This window comes from Eptatretus burgeri, chromosome 1 (assembly GCF_056783735.1).
Source record: "Eptatretus burgeri isolate ZD-2024b chromosome 1, Ebu_testis_v1, whole genome shotgun sequence".
In the NCBI taxonomy this organism is placed as follows: Eukaryota; Metazoa; Chordata; class Myxini; order Myxiniformes; family Myxinidae; genus Eptatretus; species Eptatretus burgeri.
The window spans coordinates 56,284,463-56,304,199 of NC_140961.1; positions in this window are offsets into that span (position 1 = coordinate 56,284,463).

A 19,737-nucleotide genomic window follows, 5' to 3' on the forward strand; every position below is an offset into this window, starting at 1 on the left:
TTTTTAAAATCAAATGAGACAAACCAATCACAAAAGCAGAAAATTATAGAATGCTGTTATTAGAGATGTACTTGCAGTTTGTAAGAAGTTGATGTTTACGTACTGGTATTAACATTGGAGTGAGGCTGCTAATTTGTAGAACTCAGTTTGTGGCTGCACTACAAGAGTATTCAGGTACTGTTGTAACCACTGGAGTGTTTGTAGAAGATTGAAGCAATAATTGATGGTGTAAATGAAGCAGTTATATAGGGTTTGTTATGTGATGGCAATACTGTTAGCTACACTCCAAACCAACATCATCCCAAACTTGTTTCAAACCTTTTTGAGACTGTAGTTTATCATCCCTACATTGCTTTTTTATTTTGCATAAATACTTTTATTCACTCGTTTCTGTTTTTTTTTTTGGACTCGTTAATAACATAATGATATGGTACTCAGAAGACACCCAATTTTGGAGCAAAAGTGCCAAAAGATCTTAGTCAGCAATGTCAAATACTGCATGTCTTGCTACATGTCTTACATAAGCCTGACTGTGTCTTGCAGCCATGTCTTATTGCTTGTTTCTCAAAGAAAAAGATGGTATTCATAGAATACATTGATACCCCGCACAGTCTTGAGGACGAAGTGAGAGCAAACTTTTGTTTTACATGGTGTTTTTTCTTTGATCCAATATGGCTGCCTGACCACATGACCGATGATGTCATCTTTATTAAACAATATTTCCCACAGGAAGTTGATCAATTAGTTAAATTTTGCATTTATCGGTTAAGTAGTTTCTCCTCCGAAGATTTTCAAAGATTTTCCCCTTAGATCCAATATGGCTACCAGCCATCATGATACATCCATTCCATCCATTGGGACCATACTCTGTGCAGAGCGTTGGTGCTGCCTTAGCAGTCAGTGTGATTTCCGACTACAGTGCGTACGATATACAACCCAGAAACCTTGAGTAGCTTTCATCGAAAAACGTTACATTTATATAGACATTTCAGGGGGATGTTCACAAACATTAATCTTTATCAACATCTGCATGTGACGGGTGAAAAAAAAATTGGCTCGGTAATTTGGAAATACGTTAATTTGACAAACGGTTCAGAAATTAGGCGTTATCAAATATATTTTGCTTTGAAACTCACAAAGACAAACATTTACCCTTTGTAAAGGAAATCCGATAACCAAATGATTTAGAAACAGGCACGAGGACAAAGGAAATCCTGAAAGAACCTCCATAAGATAGGGGATGAAACTTTGCCACCGTGGCCCCGTAACAGGCATGGCATGTCCATACACCTGTGAAGAGTCCGTACAGATCCAAATCTCCCCATATGTACCACGCCCGTGTTTGCTGTAAACATACATCTACCTTGTAGTAACTGTCGACTGTATATCCCGATCAGGACAGGAACTATACCTCAATCAACTGACACGAACTGTACTGTACAGTTCAGTAAGTGGCTTAAGCACTCAAGCACTCCAAAATTCCAGTGATTTTTGGCTCGTCAGTGAAGGTGGTGTTGAGCTTGTATCTTTTGTAGGTCTGAGAAAGGGATTTGCAGATTGGTGAACTGATCCCGCTGGCACCACATCTCTCGGGTTGAGAGGCCCCGTGCACGAATTTGTGAATTCATACTGGTGGTGGCCAGTGCGAGCGTTAGTGGGGTTACTGGTCCTCCCATAGGCTCCTGTCGTAGGAGTTCGTCTTCACATTCACAAACTGCCTTCTCGGCGATGGGATTTTTATTGGGATTTTTTAATACAACCAATTTCAATGGACATCCGATGGTGCTTAAGAAGCTCATTGTGGACCAGACGTGCGAAGCCGGGGGCCGGATCGGTGCGGATGACAGCAGGAGGCCCATCCAATGGCTGGAGCTCTATGCATAAGCGGATCAAGTTATCGCGGAGAGTGATGTGTTGTTCGTTCTCCACAATACACGATGTAGTGTAGGAAGTGGTACATTCTCACAATATAAGAATTAGCTGGTGATTGCATTTGATGGTATCTGCTATGAAAGATTCATGAACAGCACCAGGGGGGGGGGGGTCTCCAGTGGATTGCTTGATAATGGTGTGGGGTGCGCTGCGCAATGCAGCACTTGGTGGCACCTCGAGGTGACTTGGTCGATTACTCTGCCCAAGTCAAGAGCGCAAAAATAGCGGTGAATCATGGATCTGAGTTGATGGCGACTCGGATGATCCAGTTGAATGTGTAATGCTGTAAGTAAGCCATTGACCAACTGACGTGGGACAATGATGCAATTACATGCCGAGGACAGGTCTTGTCCCGACGGACTACAACTAGACCATCATTGGAAACTGAAGTGACCTGGAGGTATCGCTTGACGTCCTTGATGTTGTTTGCTTTCTTTGATGGGTGGGTGCCCTGAACCAAGTGGGCATGAGTCTGCCTTAGGTCTGTACACTCTGCCTAGACTGCTTTCCAAGCAGTCCTGTTGGTAAAGGGCAGTTTGGTACGGCCGGAAATGATGTCTTGGGCTGACACATGCAGGACTACGGCCTCCTCCTCGTGTCTTATGAAGGTACAAATTTGACAGGAGGTGTCAGTACAATCTGGTGCATTGCGGCTGGCAAAATCATATGGGGCGTTGGCGGATCCTGGGAGGTGCCGTACGGTCACCTGATAACGCCTGACGGTTGACAAGAATGTGGATATACAAGGGCTTGCTGAAAACTCACCACAACAGAGCTACTCACAAGCTTGTACACATGGCTTGCTATCGGTGAGGATGGATGCATGATGTTTCGACTGGGTAATGAAAGGACGTTCAAGTGTTTTGCCGATGCAGTGATGAAAAGGGCCTCCACCTCACATGGCAACCAGGTAGGTTGGCACCTACGTAACTTCGCGCTAAAGAAACCCGCAAGGTGAGGTCTACCATTGTGCGTGATGTACAGAGTCAATCCGATACTGTGTTTTTTGATGGAACCATCTGTCACAATCCATAGATGATCACTAGTACGAGGAAGAGTAACTGTATGGGTCGAAGTAAGAGCGCTTTGGGCTCTCTGGAAGGCAGCATATAACTCATCAGTCCACACAACTCTGTCCAGTGAATGGCACCCGGCCAGAGCATCATCCAAGGGGAAAGAGAGAAAGAGAGAAAGAGAGAAAGAGAGAAAGAGAGAAAGAGAGAAAGAGAGAAAGAGAGAAAGAGAGAAAGAGAGAAAGAGAGAAAGAGAGAAAGAGAGAAAGAGAGAAAGAGAGAAAGAGAGAAAGAGAGAAAGAGAGAAAGAGAGAAAGAGAGAAAGAGAGAAAGAGAGAAAGAGAGAAAGAGAGAAAGAGAGAAAGAGAGAAAGAGAGAAAGAGAGAAAGAGAGAAAGAGAGAAAGAGAGAAAGAGAGAAAGAGAGAAAGAGAGAAAGAGAGAAAGAGAGAAAGAGAGAAAGAGAGAAAGAGAGAAAGAGAGAAAGAGAGAAAGAGAGAAAGAGAGAAAGAGAGAAAGAGAGAAAGAGAGAAAGAGAGAAAGAGAGAAAGAGAGAAAGAGAGAAAGAGAGAAAGAGAGAAAGAGAGAAAGAGAGAAAGAGAGAAAGAGAGAAAGAGAGAAAGAGAGAAAGAGAGAAAGAGAGAAAGAGAGAAAGAGAGAAAGAGAGAAAGAGAGAAAGAGAGAAAGAGAGAAAGAGAGAAAGAGAGAAAGAGAGAAAGAGAGAAAGAGAGAAAGAGAGAAAGAGAGAAAGAGAGAAAGAGAGAAAGAGAGAAAGAGAGAAAGAGAGAAAGAGAGAAAGAGAGAAAGAGAGAAAGAGAGAAAGAGAGAAAGAGAGAAAGAGAGAAAGAGAGAAAGAGAGAAAGAGAGAAAGAGAGAAAGAGAGAAAGAGAGAAAGAGAGAAAGAGAGAAAGAGAGAAAGAGAGAAAGAGAGAAAGAGAGAAAGAGAGAAAGAGAGAAAGAGAGAAAGAGAGAAAGAGAGAAAGAGAGAAAGAGAGAAAGAGAGAAAGAGAGAAAGAGAGAAAGAGAGAAAGAGAGAAAGAGAGAAAGAGAGAAAGAGAGAAAGAGAGAAAGAGAGAAAGAGAGAAAGAGAGAAAGAGAGAAAGAGAGAAAGAGAGAAAGAGAGAAAGAGAGAAAGAGAGAAAGAGAGAAAGAGAGAAAGAGAGAAAGAGAGAAAGAGAGAAAGAGAGAAAGAGAGAAAGAGAGAAAGAGAGAAAGAGAGAAAGAGAGAAAGAGAGAAAGAGAGAAAGAGAGAAAGAGAGAAAGAGAGAAAGAGAGAAAGAGAGAAAGAGAGAAAGAGAGAAAGAGAGAAAGAGAGAAAGAGAGAAAGAGAGAAAGAGAGAAAGAGAGAAAGAGAGAAAGAGAGAAAGAGAGAAAGAGAGAAAGAGAGAAAGAGAGAAAGAGAGAAAGAGAGAAAGAGAGAAAGAGAGAAAGAGAGAAAGAGAGAAAGAGAGAAAGAGAGAAAGAGAGAGAGAGGAGAGACGGGGATAACACGAGCGAGAACCTTATATGCCCCGATAAAGGATCTCATTCCCCTGACCTTCTCAGGAGCTGAACAAGTGGAGAGCGTAGCCACATGATGTGGGCTGGCCTGGATAGTACCACGAGACCAGATCCATCCTAAGATAGTGGTGCTCTTAGGACATATTGTTGCAGGCCAGGTATCGGCTGCGAGCACGACCGCTATGTGGAGCAGTAGGGTCGACTCTACTGAACACCCGGAATCGAGATTGTACCTTTCGGAAAACTCTGAGGGTATGGGTCCCTTAAAGGACCGTGAATCATCAATAATTCAACCACATGGGACAGGGTTATTTGCCAAACTTCAAAATACCTAGAGACCCACGTGGCGAGCTACTGAGTATTCACACCCTCGACGGGACTCGAACGGGACGAGTCGTTTCCGTGCTCGACCGGTGCGTAACCCGAGCGGATGGTTACGGAGGTCCCGTCAGTCCAAACGTACATTTACAGCAGCAACGGCCTTTTTAATCACCCAACACGCACCGTGTTAAACCAATGGAAGAAACACAAAAATGAGCTGAAACATTTAACGGGGGATTTATTTATAATGGTGGGGGGGGGGGGACACACAAAGAGCAGAGTTAAACCGACTATAAAGAAATGAAATCATGTACAGCACAAGCACTTAACAGTTCCTACTTACAGACGGGCCCACATACAGACACACACACCCAAAAAGAAAATGGACCCGATGGGTCTTCAATCGATAGAGCCGGCCCAGGGTACCTGCCCAGCCTCGTGCGGTCGCACCGACTCAAATCACCACAGTGGGACTCCAACCAACAACCTGAAGTCCACGACCACGACCGTCTGCAGGGCCATCGTCGGCAACCACTCACTGGCTTTGGATGCCAGGTTGGGAAATGCCTGGACTGAGAATAATTGGCAAAATGCCACGATTAGCCTCAAAGTTACAGTTTAACCACAGCCTCAAAGGGGCCTGCAGCACCATTGTCGCCTTGGAACACTGCGTCAAACACTTCATCATACTCTTCAAGCAGGGCACAAAACTTTGATCGTTCGTCGGGAGCGAACATGTTGTCAGGGTCGAGGGTCACAGTTGTGCTGTACTGATGGAAGATGCTTAGCAGGCAGACACGAGCGGGGGAACAGTCGAGCCGGGCTGTGGTGCACAAGCATGAGCGTGAGCGTACTCTGCCCGCGGCTCTCCTTTATTGCGTATTAGCACACTCACGAGCCGGACGACTCCAGCATTCCTACGACGCCTTAGGCGGCGCGCACACCTTATATCCCTTGCAGATACGATGACCACCACGACCATCCCATCATCACGCCCATCATGCATCATCATCATGCCCCTCCCCGTAGGCCCGCAGACTACACCACAACAGTCATAGCGTGTCCTGAGGGTGATGTGAGTGTGCGTTTTGCTTTGGGGGAGCTGGTCTCGGTATAATCACCTGAGTGTTCTTTGGTGTACTCGAATATGTACAGAGGGTGGATTTGGCAAAACTGTTCCTGACGTTTGAGAACTCATGGTTCGTTGGTTAAATTGGGGATCTAAAGCTTCCTGCTGATGCTACGGATGATACTGGGAGGGGGCCAGAACTCACTTGGTCGCAGTGACCTTGACTTGGGGCATCCGTGCGAGGTTCGAGTGCGAACACTGAGTCACTACTCGACATGTCATTTGGGAGGACCATTTTGATACACTCTCCAGGCCACAGAGTAGTTGTGTGGGGTGGGGAACGTAGTACATGAGCTCGGCGTACTGCATGGTGATCAAGGCTCCTTCCCTGAGACCCGTACATGTACGTGGTGCCATCACCCAGGATAACTTGGTGCTTCGCAGGGCAGATTGAGATGTTGTTAGACTTCATGAAAGTACATCCACGTCAAGATTTTTGATGACGAGGCCCTCAAACTGAAATTCTCTTCTGTCACGTGTCAGTGTCAGTCTGGTCTCACCAACAATTTGAAGAGGGGATGAGCGATCAGCCTGATGAGTGGACTGCACACTCTTCTGAATCTTGGCTCCTAAATTTCTTACACTTGTCTCACGAATCAGGTTTCCCATGGCACCGCTGTCAATGGTGACTCGGGTTGTGTGGTGACCGTGGAAGGTGTTGAGATATGGATACTGGCGAATTTGGACACGTGGGGTAGTGGCCGGTTCTGTAAAATCTGTTACTGACTACCTTGTCCCCATTGGCACATGTTATGCCTCCGGGCTCATCGTCTGACTCTTCAGTTATGTCAGCCACTTGGTGTGCTCTTGTAATGAAGCGACGATCTCGTTCAGTGAGGAAAGACTGTAACCAGTACGACATACTTGTTTGCAGAGGGGACAGGACTTCGTAAGGTTATTGGAACGAGTCCCCGAAAGGACTTGGTGGGGTTTTGACGATGGGAATGATGCTGGGCGAGAGGCTTGTAATCGAGAAGTTACAGTACGCAATGACTTTGCATCTTCAGCAGTGTGGAGCTCATCTAATAGTGAGTGAAGTGCCTGGGATATCTCCGGCTTTATGGAGGCTAAAGTGCGGGATTTGATCTCGGTTCCATAACGTTGTTTGACGAGTCCGGGGAGTCCACTGTGAACAAGACGAAGTCATGTGAGCACAACAAAGTTCTTCAGCGAGGGGGATAACCCCTCATCTTCAGTGATCACCTGGTTATGGTGGGAGATTCCACCATCTCGTCGAAGCAGGTTATCCTCCACAAACGCCATCAGGCGTTGGTACAAGTCTTCATGGCGCTCTTCGGGGTTATGGCGTATCGCTTTAAAGTCAATGAAGTGTGCACCCGTCGACTGGAATCCAAAATGTTGTCGAATGGACTGCCATATGTTGGCTATGGAAATGGGGTTTCTGACTAAGGAGTTACGAGATATCACAGGGCAGTAGTTTGCAATCTGACCCAGCATAAGTTCCAGTGCGGTGACTTTCTGTTGGGCAGTGCGACGCCGCTCAACGGGGACGCTCTCACCATCATCCAAAAGTCCACGAAGAAGGAACGCTCTGCTCTTCTTCTCCCAGGTGATGCCCTCGGTGAAGAAGGGAGCAAAGTTGGGATCGAGCGATAAAATATAAAGGAAATTGTGTCTCCAACATTCAAATGAGTTTAACGTTTCACTCTTGCTGAGTGACCACTGCTTTTGTGCACGGTGTGTGGTAGCCATTTTGGTGATGGGAACGTTGCACAGATGTGTTTATGACACAGCTACAGAACGAGCTGATTGGCCACTCACCTTCTTGTGAGGTGCGATTGGGGTTCAAAGATGGCTCTCGTAACAGGGAAGTTCTGCCGATCGCCGTCTCCAGGATGAAGAGTGCGTGGAATCGTATCCCGACGCTGCCACCACACCACAAAGGTTAATGGGAATCCCCAGCGGAGCACCATGGCCAAAACACCAATCTTGATGAGGTTGAAATCAACTTTAATATCACTCATCACACAACGTGCCCGAGTGGGCCAAAACCATGCTCGCCTGGAATGGCCCCTGCACGGTAACCCCATGCCCACACAGACATGGAGGACAGAACTACATAACGGCACTGCCCCCATCAGGCTGATTGACAGTCGTACAGTCCCGCTCACCCCTCGGATCCCTGCCGATTCTTTCACAAAGGAATATAGTTTTGCATACGTTTCGTGGAATCCTTTCACGCTATTAAAATTACAATGCCAAAGGATGATGCACGAGGTAAAACTCGGTCGGATGGTATCAGAATCATTGTCATTGATAGAGGCAGCTCAGAAATATGCCGTCTGAAGAATATTGGCTGCTCTTAGAGAACCCTTATTCTGGACATTTCCATCTGTCTGTCTGTCCGCGAAACTTTGGTCAAGCCTAGGGGCTAAACCACTCAACCGATTCCAATGAAATTTGGTAGGTAGGACCAATATTTCTGGAAATCATGTGCTTTCGAATATGGGACCCCGGGCCCTAGCAACGGCATAGCTACGGCCCTTTAAAGTGGTCAAAAAATCGAAAAAAAATCCAAAAAAAATAGAAAAATTGAAGCTTAGAGTTCTGTGCGCAATCTATCTATGTAGCTCCCTTCATGCCGATTTGCAGCCCTAACAAAAAATATTTGTAGGAGGAGATAGGTTTTGGGCGAGTACATGTTGAACATTTCAGAAACGGTTAATTGCGAATATCTCAAAGAGAAAGAGTCTGATTTTGATGAAACTTGGGTGAAATGTGTACAATGTGGCTAGGATGTACACAAAAATGAATGGTTGCTATGCACACCTCCGTTGCTTAGCAACAGCTAAAATACTTTATCGTACATCGTACACTTATTGTGGACTGTACAAAAAAATCAATACCTCCGAAACTGGACCTCCGAGGGTCCTGTTTTTTTTGTGCCAAGGAGAATGTCTTGCAGCATCATATAAAAAAAATATATATATATTTAGCGAATAGATAAATGGAATTACCAGGGCTGCCATTTTTTAGAGTCTCTTTGGAAACATGCCTGAAATTTCACAAGGTGGGTTTCTGGGCACAAACTAAGAGGGCTGTGATAATTGGCTGCTTTTAGAGCACCCTTATTCTGGACATTTCCATCTGCCTCTCTGTCTGTCTGTCTGTCTGTCTGTCTGTCTACCCATCATGCTATCTCCTAAACGGTTGGTCAGAAATTCAAACTTGGTACTTATGGTCACCACATGACAAGAATATGCAAGAGCAGTATAATTTTGGCCCCACAATCTGGGGCGACATCAAAAGGTCAGATACACAAAAATGTAATTACAGGCATATTTTAAAACATTTAAACAAAGGAAACTTTGTATATGCAATCAATATTGGGGGACGCATAAAATATCTAACGATATTTTTATTTGACTCCACACCACAGGGTTCACGTACCACAGGGTGGGGACTTCGGGCCACAAGGGTCAAAATGGGTAAATTTTCTTTTTATCTCAAAATTTGATATTGGGTCATTCCTGGTGGAACATTTTATCATCTTTTAACTTTGCTTTAGGTGGGAAGTGTGGGGACTTGTGATTGCGTGCCATCGACTTCACTCTATTTTGAGTTACAAAAGTCCAGTCTTAACTCTGCAGTTGCAAAAATTAATCTGAAATTTAACATTTTAATGGCTGAGAAACCTACACTTGCTGGCTGAAACAATTCAGTGGGTTGAGAACCATGCTTTGCAGGAAGAAGTTAACGACATGTGGATAATGTCTGGTTGTAATCTCCCTAAATGGGTTTCAGAAGGTAAAATGCGCCCCTTCTAGTTGGTTGTTATCTCCATTTGCGGGTTTCAGGAGGTGGGAGGAAATTCTCCCAGAACTCAAAATCTCCACCTCCTTTTTGGTGAAGGATCATGATTTATGAACCAAACTGTGAAGCTTCATTCTCAGAGCCTCATTCCAAGGGCTTTTTTCAGAATCTTCACTGAACCTTTGACAGACTCCTCTTGTAGCCCGTTTGTAGTGATATTCCCCGGAATGATTTTTAAGTACTCAGTAATGGTTTTCTTTATCATTCCTGGAGCTCCAACCATCACTGGTACAATTTCATCTTTCTTCAATTCCCAAGTCCTCTTGACTTCATTTTTTAGATCCTGGTATTTGGTCATTTTCCTGATTTTTGTAGTCCAAAGTAATTGGGAACTGAATCCTTGATTCACAATGACGACGTTTCCTTTTTGTGTTTGGACACTATGTCCGGACGCAATGCTTGTTTGAAATGTCCACACTTGATGGGATCATCTCGTCATGCATGAGCATTATATGTTCATTTTCGAGGATCGGAGTTGGTTTGTGTTTCCCTGATTGTTCTGGGACCGGGATGTTGAAATGTTTACAGATGTTCCAGTGGATTACTCCACAGATGCTGTCATGTCTTTTTGTATACAGCTGTTCTGACATGAGTTTTTTTACATCCCGAAAGGAGGTGACTCGTTGATCGGCCTGTTATCCTTCCGAGGTTGGCAAGACGAGTGCCAGCATGCTGGTATCCTGTGTCAGAGCGGCAACCCATCCAGCATTGTGCCCAATAGCCAAGGAGACTGCTTAAGCAGCACCAACGCTTTGCACAGAGTATGGTCCCAATCTCCTCCTCATGCCTACGAGTGGTTGCTTCCCTAGTTATCTGATCCAGCCGCTACCAGGTGAGCACCCAGGGGTATTGCCCCTATATTTTGTGTACATAGTCGGGGCTCGTAGAAGAGTGAGTACACAGAACGGATCAGGATGTAACAAACAAAAACACGATGCAAAACATGCATGCATGGGGTGGACAAAAATGCTCACAGAAGGAAATTCCAAGGAAGAAAACTGGAAAATTGGAAGGAGGAGGGATTTATGTGGGGTTAACGAGGGTAGAAAAGATAATGGTTTTGGATTTAAGACAATCTGAGATTGTGATGAACAGCTGTCTTGAAGACCCGCAGGGAAGAATGAGATTGAATAAAATATAGAAGTTGATTCCACAGTTGGGAAAAAGAGGAACAAATGAGTGGACATGAGCAGTAATCCTGGATTTAGGTAGTTTCACTGCAGAAACCTTGGGGTGGGGGGGGAGCATGGAAAGAGTAGAGGGTTCAAGACCAGAAAGGAGGCGATGTAATGTCAGTCACGACATTTGTCGGTTAGTAAAGATTTACAATACCATTAATGTTCTGAGCGGATGTTCTTGGCGGAGCTCGGAACGAAGGTCTGGGCACAGCTAAGAACGGATTAGATGCAGACGCATTCTGGGAAGCCAAAAGCTTTGGCTCTCTGCGATGCTTACAGCTGCTGCAAGCTGACATCACTCTGCGAAGCTTACATCGTGTTGTAAAGCTTATACTGCGTTGCGATGCAAGGTTCATTCCTGCAAAGCTTACATCATGTTTTCAAGCTTGTACTGTGTTGCGAGGTTCATATCGTGCCACGAGGCCATCAGTGTGATCAGGCCCATAATACATTTTATCTGCATACAAGCGCAACTCATTAAGGAGGATTAAAGTGTTTCACTGAGCTTTTCAGAGCTTTCACGGAGCTTCACAGAGTGATTACAGAACTTTCTCAAAGCTTATTTGGGAATGCTCAAACGGCCGAAGGCTTCTATATGAACACTACTTCTGTGTCTATATCTGCGTACGACATCCAACGAACCTGCAATACGACAATTGTGAAATGCCTAGCAGCAGGTAAGCAATTGCTGCTGTTAAAGGTGGTTTCAGACAGCAAAACCACCGGCCAGTCTGCAATAGCGTAGTGATAGACCCATAGACTCAGCTTCAGTGTAGGAGATTCCAATGATCTTGAAGTTATTGGTTTCCAGGTCATCAAGCTGAGAAAGATGTGAGGCAGGGGAACCAGTCCAGAGGGGAGAGCAGTACTCCATAAAGCTGTGGATGAAGGCCTTGGAGGTGGATAGCAGTTCTGGTGTGCCAAGGAAGAACTTTGTATGATGTAGGATTCCCAGTTGGTGGTTGGCTTTGGAGGCTACCTTTTATTATGTGGTTTGCCCAAGAAAGACCATGGCTGATAGTGAGACCCAGGAGTTTGAATAACTGAACTTACTCATGTGGATTGTGAAGAAAATATATGGGAGGGTTTGCTAAACGGTTCTTTCAGAAAGAGATTGTGATAGTGTGAGATTTGTCAGGATTGAAAAACATATTTCAAGTTCTGAAGAGAGCGAAGAGGCTGTAACCTGCCTGTCTGAAGTATTTAACAGGTATAATCACTGATGCAATTTACGATCACCTCACTCAACAAGGACCTTCAGAGCAGAACAGAAAGGATGTAAGAGAGGATGCTATGGAACAATAGACCATTTATTGTTTAAACAAACCATACACGAATATTGCAAACTCAGACAAACAAATTTATCCACAGCCTGGATAGATTACAAAAAAAGTCTTTGATAATGTCCCACATTCATGGATTATAAAATGCTTGCAAGTATAGAAAATTGCCCCCAGATAGTCATCCTGATTGAGAAAGCAATTCCACTCTGGAACACAACTCTGATACCACCTTAATTGGAAGAAAAGATTGAAATCCCAGGAGTAAATATATGACATAGTATCTTACAAGGTGACAGCCTTCCCCCCTCCTCTTTTGTCTGGCTCAGGATCCACTGAGTAATCTCATCGATGAACAAGGACACGGATACAATCTGATATGCAACAGAAAGATGACCAAGGAAACAAGAAAGGTGACACACCTCCTGCACATGGATGATCTAAAACTCCGCACCAAATTATAAGAAATTGGCAGATCAACTAAAACTGGTAAATCAGTATTCTGAGGACAATCAATGGAGATTGGGCTTGGCAAATGTGTCATATGCACATTTGTCCAGGAAAAACAAAAAAAACATACAACATCTCAATTGATCAAAGTACAACAATACAGTAACGAGATAACGAAGCATCCTACAAATACATCAGAATAGAAGAAGGCCCCCAGGTACAACACAAAAAAATGCATAAAATAATCAGCAAAGAGTACCTATGCAGAATAAGACGAATTCTGAAGTGATCCCTCTCTCCGGATGCCTGGTGTTGGCTTAATGGTTAGGATGGTGGGCTTTGGTTAGGATGGTGGGTCCTGAGTTCAAAACCTGCTCATCTGATGAATTAATATCAGGTGGGGTTAACTCGGCCTGTCATCTTTCCGAAGTTGGCGAAATGAAGCCAGCATGCTGGTATCCTGTCTCGGAGTGGCGACCCATCTAGGATTGTGCCCAATAGCCAAGGAGATTGCTTAAGCAGCACCAACGCTCTGCACAGAGCATGGTCCCAGTCGCCTCCTCCTCCTCTTTTCAAGAAACAAAACCAAAGCTATAAACCAACTTGAAGTACCAGTATTCCAATATAACTGTGCAATTATAAACTGGCCACAATTGGAGATCAACAATTTATACACCAAAACAAGGAAACTTATAACTATTTACAAGATATTCTACAAACATAAGGACAATACCATAGGACAATCACCTGGTAGCAGATGGATAAGATAACCAGAGAACCACTGGTAGTCATGGATGACCTACAAAATATGTCACGAGGAAGAAAGTAAAGACCTGTGAATTTTTTTTTCTTTAATGCCGTGAACCAACTTTGGTACATCATGATTGATAAAGGCTGTGGTCAAGTTTCATCGAAATTGTGTGTGTCGTTTCGGAGAAAAAAAAAGATCAAATACATATATTAGAGGGCAACCCCCCCTTACACTCCCTTAGCCCCCGATATTTCTGTCATGAACAAACTTTGGTACATCACCGGTGATGAAGGTTGTGGTGAAGTTTCATCAGAATTGTTTGCATAGTTCCTGATGAGAAGGCAAATATAAATTTTGGGGGGAACCCCCCCCTTTAGATGATGAAGGTTGTACTCAAGTTTTATCGTAATTGGGTGTCCAGTTTCTAAGAAAACAAATATCAATTTTGGGGGGCACCCCCCCCTTAGAGGATGAAGGTTGTACTCAAGTTTTATCGTAATTGGGTGTCTAGTTTCTGATAAGAAAGCAAATATCAATTTTGGGGGGCACCCCCCTTTAGATGATGAAAGTTGTACTCAAGTTTTATCGTAATTGTGTGTCTAGTTTCTGATAAGAAAGCAAATATCAATTTTGGGGGTCACCCCCCCCCCTTTTAGATGATGAAAGTTGTACTCAAGTTTTATCGTAATTGGGTGTCTAGTTTCTGATAAGAAAGCAAATATCTATTTTGGGAGAAACCACCCCCCTCCCTCCTCTTGTGGACCCCCTCAGACACCAATTTTTTTTTTTAATGTCATGAACAATCTTTGTTACATCATGGGTGATGAAGGGGAGGATGAGTGAGTGGGAGGATGTCTTGCTGGGAGGATGCAAAGCCACTGTCACACCTTGACGTTTTAGGCAGCGTATGCCGACGTATGAAAAATTTGGCGAATATGTTGGCACACGTCAAATACGTTATGGGTAAGTTTTGTATACGTTAAGAGCACGCTGAAATACGTCGTAGTACGCCGAGCTCGTCGACAAATTTTGTGCATGCACAAAATTTGTCGACGTGCTCTGCGTATGATTCACATGTTCCGCATACGCTGGCCATAAGTTGTAGGCACGTTATGCGATCGTTAACACACGTTGACACACGTTACTTGTAAGTTACTCATAAGTCGAAGCAATGTCTAGCGTACCCGAAACTTATTTCTAACCTTAGAGTAACGTGCTTTGAACCTATGTGTGACATATCTCCAACGCATATTGACGTCTTCTGGCCGACCACAGAACTTACTGAACGTGTTTCTAATTTACAGCTACCGTATTATGGCGTATTGGCAGCGTTTAAGCCCCTGTCACACCTTGACGATTTAGCCAGCATATGGCAACGTAACAAAATTGATCTAAAGGCCCGGTCACACCTTGACGTTTCAGCCAGCGATGGCAACGTATTAAAATGTATGTAAAACGCTGGCTTACGTTGAACTTTGATGTTTTTATTTAAAGATTCGGACATATTTATAACGACTTGGTCTTATGTATAACGCATTGGTAACGGACACAGAACGTTTCGTTGTGTTATAGATAACTTATGCCAACGAATGCTGAACCTGTTGTCGACCTACACAACCGATGCCCAACGATAGTCTAACTTAGGCATAGCGCGTTGCACGCATCGCCGACGATGTCGTGACGTAGCCTATTAAAAGGCTGACGCACAACGATTCGAATCATAACTGCCGTAGAAATTGAAGTGACAACATCGCGGTCACACCTTGGCGATCTTGCCAGCGTATGCCGACCTAAGAAAAATGTGTCTAAAACGTTGGGGCACGTCAAATACGGTATGAGTAAGTTTGGTATACGTGAGTACAACGCTAAAGTATGCTATCATACGTCGTAGTAAGTAGAGTACGTCAAGAAATTTTAAACATGTTCAAAATTTTTGGACGTACTCGGCGTATGACACACGTTCCGCATGCGATGGGGATAAGTTTTACACACGATATGTGGACGCTTACACACGTCCACAAATGCTACTTATAAGCTACTCATAAGTCGAAACACGTCGCGGTAATGTCTTTTTTACGCGAAACTTATTTCTAACTTATGTTTGACGTGCTTTGAACCAATTCTTTACGTAGTCCCAACACACATCGACGTATGTAGACGTATTCCAATGACGTCTTCCGGTCGACAAAAAAAAAAAAATTAACGTGTTTCTAGCTTACAACTGCCATATAAAGACGTGTTCCCAGCGGTTTTGGGAATTGGTATATAAAAATGCTGCTCATAAAAGGGGAACCCAACAGTGTTTTTGAGTCCTTTTTGAGTCGATGTCCATGTCAGCAGTAACAGTATCAGTAACAGTATCAGTATCAGTATTAGTATTAGTATTAGTAGTAGTTTTTTCATGTTGGCAGTAGTAGGTGAGTGTGAGGGGGAGGGTGTGGGTTATGATGGATCCTCCTTGCGTCCGCGTGTCCACGGGTAGGAGACATCTTTTCACCATTGTTCGAAGTTCTTCGCGGCTAATTTTTTATGGGGCTTTTTCAACAATGAGCTATAGCTTGTTTTTACGATTTAGGTCTATTCATAACGGGTTGGACAAATGCACAATGAACTAATAATGTGCATAGAGTGCTTTGATTACTTATAGATACGATATACCAACGAAAAATTATCGTGAAGCCGGCGTTCACAAACTATGCCCAACGATAGCCTAACCTATCCATATCGTGCGGCAGTTTATCTTTGCCGGTGACGTAGGGTTTGCTATTCTTCGGCTGCCACTCAACGATTTAAATGGCTGCATCTCCACTATTGAAAGTAGACGCTTGCGCTCAACAATTGGATTTTTTTTTACACTCAACGACTTTTAAACGGTACCACTCAACTATTTTCATTGTTTACAATGAACGATTTAAATTTCTGTCACTCGCCTTTGTTTTTTGACGCTGGGGTTTTGAAATTTGAAGCGTTTCTTCTGAACGTGTTAAAACGCTCAAACTCGACTATTTTAAATAGACGCTGCCGATGGACAATTGGAATCATAGCCAAGCTAGACATCGAAGTGTGAACATCCTCGTCATGCCGAATAAAAGTTTGAAGAATGCTGCAAATAAGTGTCCTGGCCGTGGGCGTGGACGCTGACGCAAGGACGATCCATTATACCGACGTCTTTCAGCCTATGAGTAACTTAAAAGTAACGTCTGTCGATGTGTGGCAACGATCGCGTAACGTGCCAACAACACGTTAATCATAGGTTAGAAATAAGTTTTGGGTACGCTAAACATTACCTCGGCGTGTCTCAACTTATGATTAACTTACAAGTAGCATGTGTTGACGTCTGTCAACGATCGCAGACCGTGCATGCAACTTGTGGCCAGCGTAGCGGAACGTGTGAGTCATACGCCGGCATACGTCGTGAAATTTCAAGCATGAAAAAAATTTGAGGACAACCAAAAAGTACAACGTTTAAAGCCAGCGTACAACGACGTATGGCAGTGTTTTTCAGCGTGCTCTCAATGTTATCAAAACTTACCCATAACGTATTCAACGTGTGCCAGCGTTTTAGAAAAAAAATTCAAAAATCGGCATACGTTGGCTAAAACGTCAAGGTGTGACCGGGCCTTAAAATGCTGGCGTACGCTGAACTATTGATGTTTTTCAGTTTTGGGCGTATATTAACGAGTTGGACGTATGCATAACATATTAGTAATGTACACAGAACGTTTCGATAACTTAAAGATAACTTATACCAACGAATGCTTAGCATGTTGTCGGCGTTCACAACTCATGCCCAACGATAGTCTAACGTATGCATAGCGTGGCAGAGTACCGCCGACGATCAAGTGGCGTAGCCTATTAAAAGGCTGCCGCTCGACGATTCAAATCATAACCGCACTAGACATCGAAGTGTCAACATCACCGTCATGTAGAAGAAAAAAAAAAAACATGGAGTCTGGAACACTGACGGGTTCCTCCTGTGAAGCCCATTTTATATACCAATTCCTCTAAACGCTGCCAATACGCCATTATACGGTAGCTGTAAGTTAGAAACACGTTCAGCACATTCTGTGGTCGTCCGGAAGACGTCAAATACATCTACATACGTCAATATGTGTTGGAGACATGTAACTCATTGGTTCAAAACACGTTACTCATCGGTTAGAAATAAGTTTCGGGTACGCTAAATATTACCTCGACGTATTTCGACGTATGAGTAACTTACAAGTAACGTGTGTCGACGTGTGTCAACGATCGCATAACGTGCCTACAACTTACGGCCAGCGTATGCGGAACGTGTGAGTCATACGCTGGTATACGTCGAAAATTTTTGAGCATGTTAAAATTTGTCGACGTGCTCGGCGTACTACGACGTATGCCAGCGTGCTTCAGCGTGCTCTTAACGTATACAAAACTTACCCATAACGTATTCGACGTGTGCCAGCGTTTTAGACAAATTTTTTATACGTCGGCATACGCTGGCTAAAACGTCAAGGTGTGACAGGGCCTTTAGGGGAATTGGTATATAAAAATGGGGTTCACAGGAGGAACCCGTCAGTGTTCCAGACTCCATGGTGAGTGGATGTCCATGTCATCCGAGAGATGAAGGATCCAGAAAGGCTGAGACGACAATACTGGCAATACTGGCAGGGCCGACTGGCAGGGTCTCCGAGCAGCCATCAAACTTACAGACTGGTCTCCTATCACTACTTTCTCAAACATCAACTCATCCTGGGAATTCTTTCAAAGAAACTTGCTCTCCCTCATGCACAGATTTATCCCCTCTCGTGTTCAGTTGTCTTACCCTTCCTCCCGCCCTTGGTTTACTGAAGCTTGTGGCGAGGCAGTTGTCCTGAAACAACTTGCCTTTGCCTCATGGAAAGCAAACCCAACTGAGGGCAATCTCAGTTCTTTCCACAAAGCTCGGAACAAGTGTGTATCTACCCTCAGGAGAGCCAGAAAACAACATCTTTCTCATCTCAAGTCTGAACTCTCAAACCTCTCTCCCTCCTCAAAATCCTGGTGGCGTTTAATCAAATCTGTTTCTGGTGTATGTTCCCCCTCCATCCCCTCCCTTACCTCAAATGGCCGCACTGCTGATTCCACACGTGATAAAGCTGAATGTCTAAACTCGGTGTTTGCAGCTAAATCTTGTGTCCCAAACCCATCACTATCTCTACCCACTTTACCCAGTCGCACCCAACTGTCCCTGGACTCTGTATCCTTTTCTCCTGACAAGGTGGAGAGCTTGCTTTCAAACCTCGAGTCAGATTCTGCAACCGGTCCAGACGGCATCAGCCCACGTGTCCTCAAAGCCTGCTCTTCTGCTCTTGCTCACCCTCTCTCTGTTCTATTCACCCTCTCATTTTCCCAAGGTCATCTGCCATCTGCTTGGAAATCTGCTAACATCACTGCCCTGCATAAAAAAGGTGCAAAAACAGATCCCTGTAACTATAGACCAATCAGCCTTCTCCCAATCATCAGCAAGGTTATGGAATCCATCATCGCTTCAGACATGAAATCCTTCCTCTTCTCCAATGGCTTGATTTCCAATCATCAATTTGGTTTCAGACCAGGTCACTCTACCCTAGATATGCTGCTACTGCTCTCCCATCAATGGATGGAGGTCCTCAATGCCAGACAGGAAATCCGAGCCGTATCCCTGGACATATCACGTGCTTTTGACACAGTCTGGCACCCTGCCCTACTCACCAAACTCTCTGCCCATGGTATTCAAGGCCATCTCCACTCATGGCTCGCAGACTTCCTCTCCTGTCGCAGTCAACGTGTGGCCCTAAATGGAGTTCTTTCATCCCCTCTTCCTGTGCAGGCTGGAGTTCCTCAAGGTAGCGTTCTGGGCCCTGTTCTTTTTCTGGTTTTCATCAATGATCTCTCGGACTCTCTGGAAAATCCTCTATTTCTCTTTGCCGATGACTCAACCCTCTGCCGTACCATCTGTCATCCCTCAGACCGGCAAGCAGCAGCTTCTTCGCTCACTGCAGATCTGGATAAAATCACAAACTGGTCCAACACGTGGAACATGTCTTTCAATCCAGACAAATCTCACACTCTCACTATGTCTCTTCGAAAGGACCGTTTACAAAACCCCCCATCCACTTTCTCAACAATCCTCTGGAAGAAGTCTTTTCTTTCAAGCTTCTGGGTCTCACTATCTGCCATGACCTTTCCTGGGAAAGTCACATTTCCAACCTTGCCTCAAAAGCCAGTCGCCGACTGGGAATCCTCCGTCGTGCAAAGTCCTTCCTCGGCCCTCTTGAGCTCCTGACCACTTACAAAGCTTTTGTCCGTAGCCTGATGGAGTACTGCTCTCCCCTCTGGGCTGGTGCTCCTGCC